At 41.2% G+C, this 12,821-nt stretch overlaps 1 protein-coding gene and 1 pseudogene across 7 annotated transcripts in view; one reads left to right on the top strand and one right to left on the bottom strand.

Moving 5' to 3' along the window:
* ca10.L (carbonic anhydrase X L homeolog) overlaps nucleotides 1–12,821 on the top strand; it is a 267,865-nt gene that overhangs the window by 238,925 nt on the left and 16,119 nt on the right. The window lies entirely within an intron of this gene.
* Nucleotides 485–2,572, bottom strand: LOC108704134 (annotated as a pseudogene).

Genomic DNA, 12,821 nt, shown 5'->3' with positions numbered 1-12,821 from the left:
GAGTTTACTTCCTATCTTTTCACATAGGATTGAGATACTTGACATCAGATAACATTCACACATCTTTAGTCCTTAATCACAATCACAAACTGTTTTATTTGGGGAAAAACTTTAGCTCAGAGGAATTCTGTAGAACATATTTTGAAATTACAACAGTATCCAGCCCACTGCACTACTGTATCCATTCAAAGCTTGCTCTGTGGTGTCCAGCTCCAACACCTTTGCTTAATTATTATGTTAATGTATTCACTCCCCCACTTGAAAGCTTTGGTTCCTTGAGCATTTTTTTGCAGGATAGACCTGTGCTTTTGCCACTGCCATCCATCAAATTACTGTTAGGAAAACCATTAAGAAAATTTTAAAAACCGTTCAGCATGATTCGATTATCTCCAGTCCTACTTAATTGTGGTATGAAAAATGGTAAATAAAAGTAATGACCAAAGATTCAGGTACATTGATCCTTCTGCTGGAAGACCTTTTCCTGAAAGATATAACTTGGAAAAACATATTACTCCATGTATTCCACATAAAACAACAAAGTTAAGTGCAAAAAAAAAACTATTAAAGTGTTCTACATTGGTATTCACAGGTTTATAGCTCTGTGTTGAATACCTCCCCCTTGGTCTGTAACACCAGAAGTTGTAAGAGAGACACACCTTAATTTGGACAATTCTGCCTCTAGCACAGAAACGTTTTGTTTCAAAAGATCTCTCTCAGCCCTTATGGTATCATATTCCATATGGCTCTCTTTTCAATTGAGAAAAAGGTATCCAGGATTGTCTAGGAGCCCTATCTTTCTTCTCCTGTTCATATCTCCCCTTTTTCCTCTGCCAGTCTGAATTGTAAGACACATTTCCTTTCTGAGGCCCTCTAAATCCAGCATACTCTTTCTTTTGTTGTCCTTCTACCCTAAAAATTCTAGCGGCATCAACTGCAAAACTTTCCTTTCTACTCCTTTTCCTCCACAAATTATCTGCCCTTAATAGAATGTCTTTTAAATCAGTAGGGTCAGGTGTGACTGATAATATTCCTTCCCTGACATCCTCTTCTAAAGCCTCCAACAACATCACTCGATGGAGTAAGCCACCATGTTCAAATCCTGGATTACCAGTCATCAATTGATCCATCACTGTGGCTATCCTATCACATAGTTCATATAGACATTCCTGTTTCATCTGTTTAATCTTACCAGACAATGACACATTTAACCTAATGCCATACAACGCTCTCAGCATTTCTCTAAAAACATCCCTTGTCCTACGCTGCTGTCCACAGTTCTGTACAATCCTAACCCACAAACCATTTCCAACAATTCTTTGTAAGATTCTATCTATATCGTCTGTATTCAGGTTATATGTTTCTCTAACCCTTATTAATTCACGGAACCATTTCATGAATCTATTTGTCATATTGTGGTACCTGCCCAATCTCTCTAACAATAGCATCCATCTCCTGAGGCTTTAATTGCTTTGATATGAGTTGTACCTCACCTGAATTGTCAGTGTTTAATACAGTGGTAGTGACAACAGGGGCTGCTGGGAAACTAGATGCTTGATCCAATTCATTCCATGTATAAATTTGTTTGTGCTCTATAAATTTGCAAATATTGTTTTGACAAAGTTGATCAGGTTTTTCACCAACTTTATCAAAAGCAATATTTACTGCATGCTTGTGTTCCTCCAGCTCCTTCTCTACATCCTGTATTTTCACTGACAATTCATCATTTGTTTTTGTTAAACGGTCACACAGATTGTATTTTTCAATTAATGCTTCACCAGTAGTAATGGCATGCAATCTTAACTCAGAAATCTTTTCATTTGACTCTTTCAGCAAAGTTTTATACCTGTCAGTCTGTTCTGTAAAATCATTATCCTTTTGTTTAATAATCTCTGCCATTTTTAAACAACAGGATAATAATCCCTGAAGGACCATTCCTTTACGTTTTGATTCCTTAGTTTTCTTATCAAAAACACTGTCAGCTATAAAAATTTTCATTAAATCCCATGAATCTTTACATTCCTGTGGGATTTCATATGGTCCCCCATGGTGTAAGGAGTTCTTACCTGGGTCCCAAGATGACGGCGTTCTCCATGTGCTTCCTTCTGGTCGCAGTTCTGTGACATCACGCCAGCATCAGAATATCCGCCAGCGTCAAAACGCATGCGTGAAGACGCCAGCGTCATGACGCCACTGCGTCTGTTTTGGCGCCAAAGGAGGCCTATAAAAGATGCTGAAGCACTGCAGACTGTGCCCTACTATAGGTTCTTCCTCGTGAGTTCCTGGGTGCTCTTCCTGTGTTTATCATTCCTGATCCTGTGTATTGACCTTTGCCTGACTTCATATTCTGAACCTTTGCTGCCTGAACCGACCTTATTGCCTGGACTTCGACCACTCTCTTTCTATACCCTTGCCTGTACCTAGAACTATTGGACTGTGCTTCCTCTTTGTTCCGCTACTCCTGGCTGAGCCTTCGGGCCCCTTACACATGGTTTTTAATATAATTTATTAACCATATGCTGACATTTTCTCCCTTATTGCTTTTATCAACTGCAGCCATTATATATATAAAAAATATATTAAAAAAATGCTAACAAGAAATAGGTAAAAAAAAAAAAAAAACAATGTTCTTACCAACCCTTGAGGTTCACGGTCACCAGTGTCCAGACCACAGTCCTAGGGTTCCAACCTTCCTTCCTTTCAGGGCTCCACAGGGCTTGCAGGCTTTTGAGTCACTAATCCTTAACGCTTCTTCTGGTCACTAGTCACGGCACCAAAATGTTGTATCCGTATAATGTTATGAGAAATGTAGAGTCCGCAATTTACTACAGCCAGGTAAAAGATGCAACCAAGGTTCCCAGAGATGAAACGATTTATTCAGATTATCCAGCCCAGAGACAGCAAATTATACAGAGATCTTTTAAAATGTGCCCACAGGTTATACTTCCTTCCTTCTCTCTCTCCCTCTTCTTCCCTAACTCTTCTCCTCTGCTTCCTAATCTCTCCTGCTCTCCTTCCCTTTCTCTTCAGCCCTCCTTCCCCTTCTCTTTTCTTTTTTCAACCAATTCCATTGTTATACTGTTTCTATGCCATTGACCCAAATGGGGAATAGTTCTGATTGGCTGATGACAAGTTAAATAGGAAAACCAGCTAATTTCTTTAAATGTCCCTTTTACCAATAACAACTGTACAAACAGTTTCTCTTTGAAATGTAAAAGACCCTCTCCAGATGGTCTCTTGGAAGGTGTCCCACCTATTTCTTATCTTATTTTTGCATCTTATTACAAGACAGGATGGGCTCCTTTGAAGGAGTCATAAAAACTCAGGATACCTTCTACCTAAGGATTATTTACAATCGGTCTATATATATATTACTACACACATTACGGCAACTTGCGTTCCAAACAGGACCATTGCCTTCCACCGCGAACAACGTTCTATTTCCTGCTCACATTTCAGGCAGCCATCTTCACACTCCAGACACGCAAGACTTTGCTTCTGAGTTAACGGCGGCCATCTTTGACTTCAGGCGCACAAGCGCAATAGAAGCAGCGCAGTTTACACACACAAATCACGGAGTCTCAAACAGTGTTTTAGCGCAACGGTCAGTAAACATCCTTACACTTTAAACATGGCGTCTGCCGATGAGGACTTAGTTTCCTTAATTGAGGAAATAGACTTACCAGATAGGCAATGAAACTAATATCAAAATAAAAAAGGCACCTAAGGCATCAGCAAAATGTAAGGCGCGATCCCGCTCTGTCTCTTCAATAAGGCTACAGCCTCCCTCTGTGGACGCCTCAAATTTTTCTGTCAATAATATCACGGCTTCAGCAATAGTACATGCTACACAAGAAGGCAATGTACAAACAGCAACTATGCAACTGTAACCCTCTACCGATGTAGAGCCAACCAGATGTGTCACAAGCATCTAACATTCCAACCTCAGTCTCACAACAGGTACAAGGTACTTCCAATCTAGACCACACTTCATTAGAAATGGCTCAATTTATGAATTGGTTCCAATCTACCATTCAAGCCACATTAGACCGCACAATAGTCAAACAACCACAGAAACATGAAATTAAGGGAGGGAGAAGAAAGCGCAAGAGATCTCCTTCTCCTGTATCAGAGGATGAATTTCCTGATATGTCCCCTAATTCTCCAGATAAATCAGGTGCATACTCTAGCTCAGGGGACCCATCATTATCAGATTCACAATCAACGTCTTCAGAGGACAGCTCTAAACAGCCTGAAGACGTTAAGGATCTTCTCAGATCTATTTTTGCAACATGAGAGATCAAACAGGAACAAGTTCCTCTTTCTAAAGCGGACAAAGTCCTTGGCAACTCTGGTAAGCAGCCTAGATCTTTCCCAGTCTGCAAATCTACAAGTAGAGTCATTGATAATGAATGGTCACAACCAGACAAAAAGGGTAATATAAGATTTTTCAATACTTACCAGTAGAGGAATACAAATTATGGGATAAGATTCCCAAAGTAGACCCACCCATCGTGAGACTATCCCGTAATACTATGCTACCAGCAGAAGATGCAGGTTCTCTTAAAGAACCAATGGACAGGAAAATGGATTCAGCACTCAAAAAGGACTTTCAAAGTGCCGCAGCTATTTCAAGACCGGCAGCAGCTGCTTCAACGGTTGATAAAACAGCCCAGTTCTGGTGCCAGGAAATTTTACACTCACTGCCCACTGAACCAGAGGCATTAAAAGAGACCATATTAAAGATTAAATCAGCCTTCACATTCTTGGGAGAAGCAGCACTAGATATAACTAGATTCACTGCCAGGGCTTCAGCAGCCTCAGGGCATTATGGCTACGGCAGTGGTAAGGTGACACAGCATCACAGACTCACATCTTTAAATTTCTCAGGTTCTCAATTATTTGGCAACAAGCTCAAACAAATTATCTCTGATGATACTGGAGGAAAAGGGGCCTTTTTACCTCAAGGCAAACGGCCAAGGCATGAATTCCATTGTGGGAATTATCATCACAGACCTTGGACCTCAAGCAACAAACAGTCAAGAACAACCAGACAACAAAACCAAGGTCAGTCTAACAGACGTTACAGACCATCTTGGCAAAATCAAACCAAATTTCCTCAAAAGTCAACGACGGCTAAAAGTCAAGATTCTTGACTAGCCTTCCTTCACAAACACTTTGCAGACAATTGGAAGAAGTCTATAATGGATCCCTGGGTTCAACGAATAGTTTCACAAGGGTACAAAATACCTTTCCAAACAACACTTCCACGAAACATGTTTGTTTCCTCAACCATTCCCTCTCAACAGAGAAGGGACAAGCTCTCATGCAGATAATACAAGAACAACTACAAAAGAAAGTCATCCAACCTGTTCCCAGGCTTCTATCAAATCTATTTTTAGTTACAAAGAAAGATGCAGGGTACCGGCCGGTACTCACTTTACAACCACCCAACCGATTTGTCAGATATGACAGGTTCAAGATGGAATCTCTTCCATCCATTGTAAAGGCTTTAAAACCAAACACTTTCATGTCCAAGATAGACATTAAAGATGCTTACTTGCACATACCAATATACGAAGGCTACCAGCGCTACCTCAGGTTTGCGGTACATCAGACTCACTTTAAATTTCAGGCCCTTCCATTCGGCCTCACATCAGCACCTCGCATGTTTACAAAAGTTCTAAATGCACTACTAGCAGTACTAAGAACACAAGGCATACATGTCACGGCTTACTTAGACAATCTCATAATTTCAGCAACATCCAGAGACATGGCGGAGAGACACAGAAAAATGTCTCCAAACTCTTCTTCACAATCACGGTTGGATTATCAACCACCCAAAAAGCCAACTCAACCCTACACAGAGCTAGACTTTTTGGGAATGACCCTGGACACAACACTCCGAAAAGTGTTCCTCCCTATTGAACTTTACAGGACTGCCATACACCTACAACAAAGTCAATCACCATCAGCACAAGAGATTCTCAGAGTGCTAGGCCTCATGGCAGTGAGCATAAAGGCTGTTCCCTTTGCAAAATCACACTTACGACCATTACAAAAATCTTCCTAAGACACTGGAACAAGAACCACCAAGACCTCTCCTAAAAATTTCACCTGTCTTTTACAGTCAGGCACAGCCTGGGGTGGTGGCCCTCTCTACCTCGACCATGGCATGGCAGACTATGGGACCTTCCCATACAGGACATAACAACAGATGCAAGCCTTCGAGGGTGGGGGGCCTCTTGGCCCCCAACGGTATGCCAAGGGAGGTGGTCAGATCAGGAGTCCAATCTGTATATCAATATATTGGAGATCAGAGCGGTCTTAAATTCCCTCACACACTGGCAGCAAATGCACAGACACATACGAATTCAATCAGACAACTGCTCGACCGTAGCATATCTCAATTGCCAAGGGGGCACAAGGAGTGCTTCATCTCTCAAGGAAGTAACAAAAATTATGACTTGGGCAGAAAACAACAGCCACATATCCGTGATCTTCATTCCTAGGGTACAAAATTGGCAAGCAGACTACCTCAGCAGACATACGCTAGATCCAAGGGAGTGGCGCTTAAATCTGGACATATTCAAAGCAATAACAACCAAATGGGGGACCCTATCAATAGACATGATGGTGTCTCGCCTCAATGTGCAACTTCCCAGATTTTATGCCAAGGTCAAGGACTCCTGAAGCATCATGACGTCACGGTCATAGTCTCTTCTCGCGAGACTATGCTAGTTCCGGTAAGTGCAGCCAGTGTAAATAAACGAAAGAGCCACAGTAAAGCGGGACATTAAGCTGACAATATTGGACAGCGGAATGGGCTGTCTAAAGCAGGACTGTCCCGCGAAAAGCGGGACAGTTGGGGGGTATGGGGTAACAGTCACCCTGCTATAATTCCAGGGGTACCCAAATCTCCCCCTAACTGGCCTTCAGGCTGAGCCCCCTTAGCTAATAACAAGGTTACAGATATATAGAAATATTGGGGTAACAGTCACCCTGCTATAGTTCCAGGGGTACTCAGGGTACAAATAATCACTCATCCCAAATCTCCCCCTAACTGGCCTTCAGGTTAGCCCCCTTAGCTCATAGCAAGGTTACAGATATATAGAAACATTGGCGTAACAGTCACCCTGTTATAGTTACCCAGGGCACACCCCAATATAACAGTGGTATTTGGTTCAGAGAATCCCTTACCTCTCAGCAGGGAGAGAATCTCAATCATCAGATGTAGAATCTTCTTCATTCTTGTTGTTACTGGGTATTATCATCACTGATTGTAAGTTTCCTGAGCAGATTGTATTTCTGATAGAATCTTGTTGTTGCTGGAGATACTTGTGTAGAAAGGAAAGACATTCTTGTTGGAAAAAACAAGAGCTAATTACAGGGATGTCAGCCGATGATAAGATGCACTTGCCTGTAGCATTATTGCTAATGTTTATTACAGCTTTGGGATCTATGCTCCAGAATGGTTGGTACCATCACTGACAGGGGTACTGAGGTCATGGTCCCGGTTTTGTAAGAATGGTACCTGCAAGTTGTCAGGTTGCTTTAAACTCTCCTCTAAATAAATTAATTCTCCAGGAGGCGCCACAAGAGTTGAACCAGGGTCTCCAGTTTATTACAGGATATAAAGCCACCCAAAAACCAGAGATTGTGGAGCACCAGGAAAGAAAAGTGTGGCCCTCCAACTATGTTTGAATACTACCAGGCACAGTTAGAATAAATTCTAAATATTAATCCCAGTGAGTGGGAGGATTGGAGTTTTAGCTGCCTCCTGAGTAAAGCATTCAGCTGATACTGGACTACAACTTCCAACATGCCTAGACATTCCAGGGCTGCTGAAAAGGAAATAAATAACAAGAAGTCTTGTGTATACTGCAGCCCCCAGGCATGCTGGGAGGGGCCGCTAGCGCAAGGAAGACTGTTCGGACAAGAATTACGGGAGGATCACAAGTTGACAGACTGGCTGAATCAGTCAATAGTGCTGTTCCAGCAGAATTCTGCACTGAAATCCATCTCTCAAAACAGCAAACAGATTTTTTTATATTCAATTTTGAAATCTGACATGGGGCTAGACATATTGTCAGTTTCCCAGCTGCCCCAGTCATGTGACTTGTGCTTCAATCACTCTTTACTGCTGTACTGCAAGTTGGAGTGATATCAACCTCTCCCCCCCCAGCAGCCAAACAAAATAACAATGGGAAGGTAACCAGATAACCGCTCCCTAACACAAGATAACAGCTGCCTGGTAGATCTAAGAACAACACTCAATAGTAAAAGCCCATGTCCCACTGAGACACATTCAGTTACATTGAGAAGGAAAAACAGCAGCCTGCCAGAAAGCATTTCTCTCCTAAAGTGCAGGCACAAGTCACATGACCAGGGGCAGCTGGGAAATTGACAAAATGTCTAGCCTCATGTCAGATTTCAAAATTGAATATAAAAAAATCTGTTTGCTCTTCTGAGAAATGGATTTCAGTGCAGAATTCTGCTGGAGTAGCACTATGTGTTTTGGAAAAAAACATATTTTCTGATGACAGTATCCCTTAAGCAATGTTTCAATTTGTCTTCATTGTGTATTTTTTATAGTTTCTGCCCTCAGATAATGTGCATGCACACCCTTTTTACCTACAGCCAGAGCACAGAGCATAATCCCTAGTGCTCTGGATAAGAGTGAACTTCTAGACATGCTCCCCTAGCCAAAACCTTTGTGGCCTTGCCACAAATGTGATGAATCTGTGTATATATGCCATTTCAACCAAGCATAGTATGGATATAAAGTACTATACTGCTGTAATGTAGACACCCATGAACAAATATCTGTGTCTCAACAAAGTAAAATCATCCATATCAACAGAACTATACTTGGAACTTAGTGTGTCATTTGCCTGGGGCGCTTTTGCAGGGTATGTGCTCTGTCATTTAAGGTCATTTAAGGTGATTTTATGGTGGGTATTAAAAATTCAGAAATATGCCAATATATCATTCTGACTTCTTTTATTCTTACATACATCATACATACATCAGGCCCGGACTGGCAATCTGTGGGTTCGGGCAAATGCCCGATGGGCCGCTTGCTTTAAAATGTAACTGGACTGCTCGCCTGTATTTAATATGTAAATGAGCTGTTACATGTGGCAGCCTAGTCTCTTCAAGTATGCCACACTTTGGCCCTATGACACACATGGTAATTAAAGGGCGCATGGTCTAGCTGGGGGTACACAAAGGAAAATTAAGAATATACTATAAGTATAGGGCCACTAATCCATTTGATAGAATAGTTGTGATAGAAACTAAGGTGAGATATTTGTTGCAATAGCCAGTTCCAGCACATAGGGTGTATAATATTGCTGAGGATTATATGGTAATGGACACTTAAAATATCTATGAATAAACACAAATTTTAGTTAATCTTGAGGTTGGAAATATATATCATGCGTTGCATGCGCGTGAATACATGGGCTGCTGTGATACTTTTGCCAGGGCTGCTTTTTCCTTCCAGTCCGGCCCTGGCAATGCCTATGATTAAGGGATTGTATCCCGAAACGCGTAGGGCTTTTGATCCCTATTTTTAGCTTGTAATAAAGACTTTTTTCCTCTTCAAGTGGAGTGCCGTCCATTCCTTTGGCACAGTTTAAGAAAATACAATAAGTATGTTTGCAATGAACTATACAATATACAAACATGTAACATGTGAGCATATAACTGCAGCATAAACACATGTACTGGTGCAAAACATTTATGCAGCAGTGTCTCTGAGGTGCGGGCATCTGTAGATGTGGCTTAATGCAGATTTAAGTCCATTTCCTTAGCAGCGATGCTACCATAAAGGGAGAATGAGAAACTGTATGCTTCTTCCACACCACGAGCTGTAAAATGGAGTCTTAGCTCCCACAAGGCCCAATAAGTACAAATATAATGCTGTAACAGGCCTTATGGAGGTGCTGGATAATGCAAAGGTTTAGTCCAACACTTTCCACCTATTTATTATGGAGGTGCTGGATATATACCTGAAATGGCCAGCAGAGGGAGTTCACCACAAGTGAGCGATGAAATATAACAGCATGATGACAGTTTATGCTGAAGATATGACACTCCCCATCTGGTATCTATAGATGCCACCTATTCCTCAGGAGATAGCAGTAAAGTCAGTTCGGAAACTGGCCTGAGGAACAATTTTGTTTCTCCTTGTTTGGAGGTTTTGACCTTAACTTTGCGGACTCTTCCATCCTCACTTGGAAATGTTTTGGTGACAAGACCTAAAGGCCATTCATTTTCTCATCAGATTTGAGGTTGGGTTTGGCAGTTTGCCATTTGTTCTATGGCAGCAAAGTGGATATGTGTTGCTTTCTCCATCTGTCCCAGAAGGTGTCTGCAAGACTACTACTCTCAATAGGCCAGTTTGGTCAAGGAATGGGGTCAAGCTTCCTCAAAGTACTGTCTTTAGGGATGGGTTTGTCCACTGTGATGCAACTGATCTCTTTACAATAGACTTCATATTGCATAGTGCGGATGTTTTTGGATTGTTTAAGTTCTGCCACTGTGTAGACATTTTTACAGTGATGCCTTCCTTAACAGGTTCTTACATTTGTAGATAAGGTACGTTTGAAGGAGTGAGCTATGTGGGTTAGGCAGGTGATAGCTCGGATGAGTGATTTCCAAGTTAAGAATCTGTTAAATCTGCTGGATTTAGTTGGTTGGCAGTGGTCATTGTATGGCATGTAGACACAGCATCTGAATTTGCATTCACTAGCTCAAATGTCTCACTCTCAGGATCAGTTTGTTCTGTTACACAAGAATGCCAGTCCTGTGAGCCAAGATGTGTCCTTAAAGGAGAATTCAACCCGTAATAAAAAAACCCTCCCCCCCCTGCCCCCCGGGCAAATGCCCCTAATTTTTTTACTCACCCCTCCATGCAGATAGACCAATATCATTGCTTAACTGTGATTTTAAATTGTACGCAAAAATATTGGCCAATAGATTAAAGGATATACTACCAACTATTATACATCAGGATCAAACAGGATTTATAAAAGGGAGACAATGAACTGACAATACCAGGAAAATGTTGGCGATTATAGAAAAAGTCACAAGGCAAAGTACACCCACAATCCTCTTAGCCTTAGATGCCGAAAAGGCGTTTGACAGGGTAAATTGGCAATATATGGTGGAATTATTACAAGCATAAGGTATGAAAGGAACAATACTTCAAGCAATACAAGCCCTATACACCAAACCATCAGCCCAAGTTACCAACATGGGATTCCTATCGGAGCCAATTGCCATCACTAATGGGACGAGACAGGGGTGCCCTCTTTCTCCAACAATTTTTAATTTGATCCTAGAACCACTGGCAAAAGTAATAAGAGACTGTAAAAATAACAGGAGTCCAGATAGGACAATCAGAATTTAAACTGGCACTTTTCGCAGATGATGTAATTTTATCGCTCAAAAATCCCAGCCAATCTCTGGAAGAGTTTTTCAAAACACTCTTGGAATACAGCCAAGTTTCTTATTATAAACTTAACATTAACAAAACACAAGCACTGTCACTTAAGATTCCAATAAACCAAGTAGCACAATTGAAACAGAAATATCCTTTCCAGTGGAAACAGCATATAATTACATATCTGGGCATAGAGTTGGGAGATACTATAGCTACAACGTATAACAGTAACTATCCTCCAATTCTTACTAAAATACAAAAACAACTAGAAAAATGGAATCCCCTACACCTCTCATGGCTGCGATGAATGGCAACGATAAAGATGATGGCCTTACCACAATTAATATATCTCTGTAGAACTTTACCAATTACAATACCCAGACTATTATTGAACTGCATCCAAACAACACTGGATACGTTTATTTGGGGGGGGACCAAGAATTAAGCAAAAATTCATACAACTCCATATGAAAGACGGGGGATTCGGAGCACCTAATATAGAAAACTACTACAAAGCGGCAATATTGGAACAAATGACAATGTGGAACCTTCACCCCTCCCAAAAACAATGGATATATATAGAGCAAGAAGCAATTCACCCACTCACATTACAACAAATGATATGGGCCAGCAAAATTGTAAATCCTCCAATTATGATAAAACCATACCATACTACGTAAACAGCCTTGAAGCTTTGGAATACTGTTAAAGGGATACTGTCATGGGAAAAACATTTTTTTTTTTCAAAATGAATCAGTTAACAGTGCTGCTCCAGCAGAATTCTGCACTGAAATCCATTTCTCAAAACAGCAAACAGATTTTTTTTATATTCAATTTTGATATCTGACATGGGGCTAGACATATTGTAAATTTCCCAGCTGCCACAAGTCATGTGACTTGTGCTCTGATAAACTTCAATCACTCTTTACTGCTGTACTGCAAGTTGGAATGATATCACCCCCTCCCTTTCTCCCCCCCCCAGCAGCCAAACAAAAGAACAATGGGAAGGTAACCAGATAACAGCTCCCTAACACAAGATACAGCTGCCTGGTAGAGCTAAGAACAACAATCAATAGTAAAAACCCATGTCCCACTGAGACTCCTTCATTTACATTGAGAAGGAAAACCAGCAGCCTGCCAGAAAGCATTTCTCTCCTAAAGTGCAGGCACAAGTCACATGACCGGGGGCAGCTGGGAAATTGACAAAATATCTAGCCCCATGTCAGATTTCAAAATTGAATATAAAAAAATCTGTTTGCTCTTTTGAAAAATGGATTTCAGTGCAGAATTCTGCTGGAGTAGCACTATTAACTGACGCGTTTTGAAAAAAACATGTTTTCCGATGACAGGATCCCTTTAAGAAGCATAAACA

Source organism: Xenopus laevis, chromosome 9_10S (genome assembly GCF_017654675.1).
Source record: "Xenopus laevis strain J_2021 chromosome 9_10S, Xenopus_laevis_v10.1, whole genome shotgun sequence".
NCBI lineage: Eukaryota > Metazoa > Chordata > Amphibia > Anura > Pipidae > Xenopus > Xenopus laevis.
The sequence above is the reverse complement of the archived record's forward strand: the minus strand, read 5'-3'. Positions and strand labels throughout refer to the sequence as shown.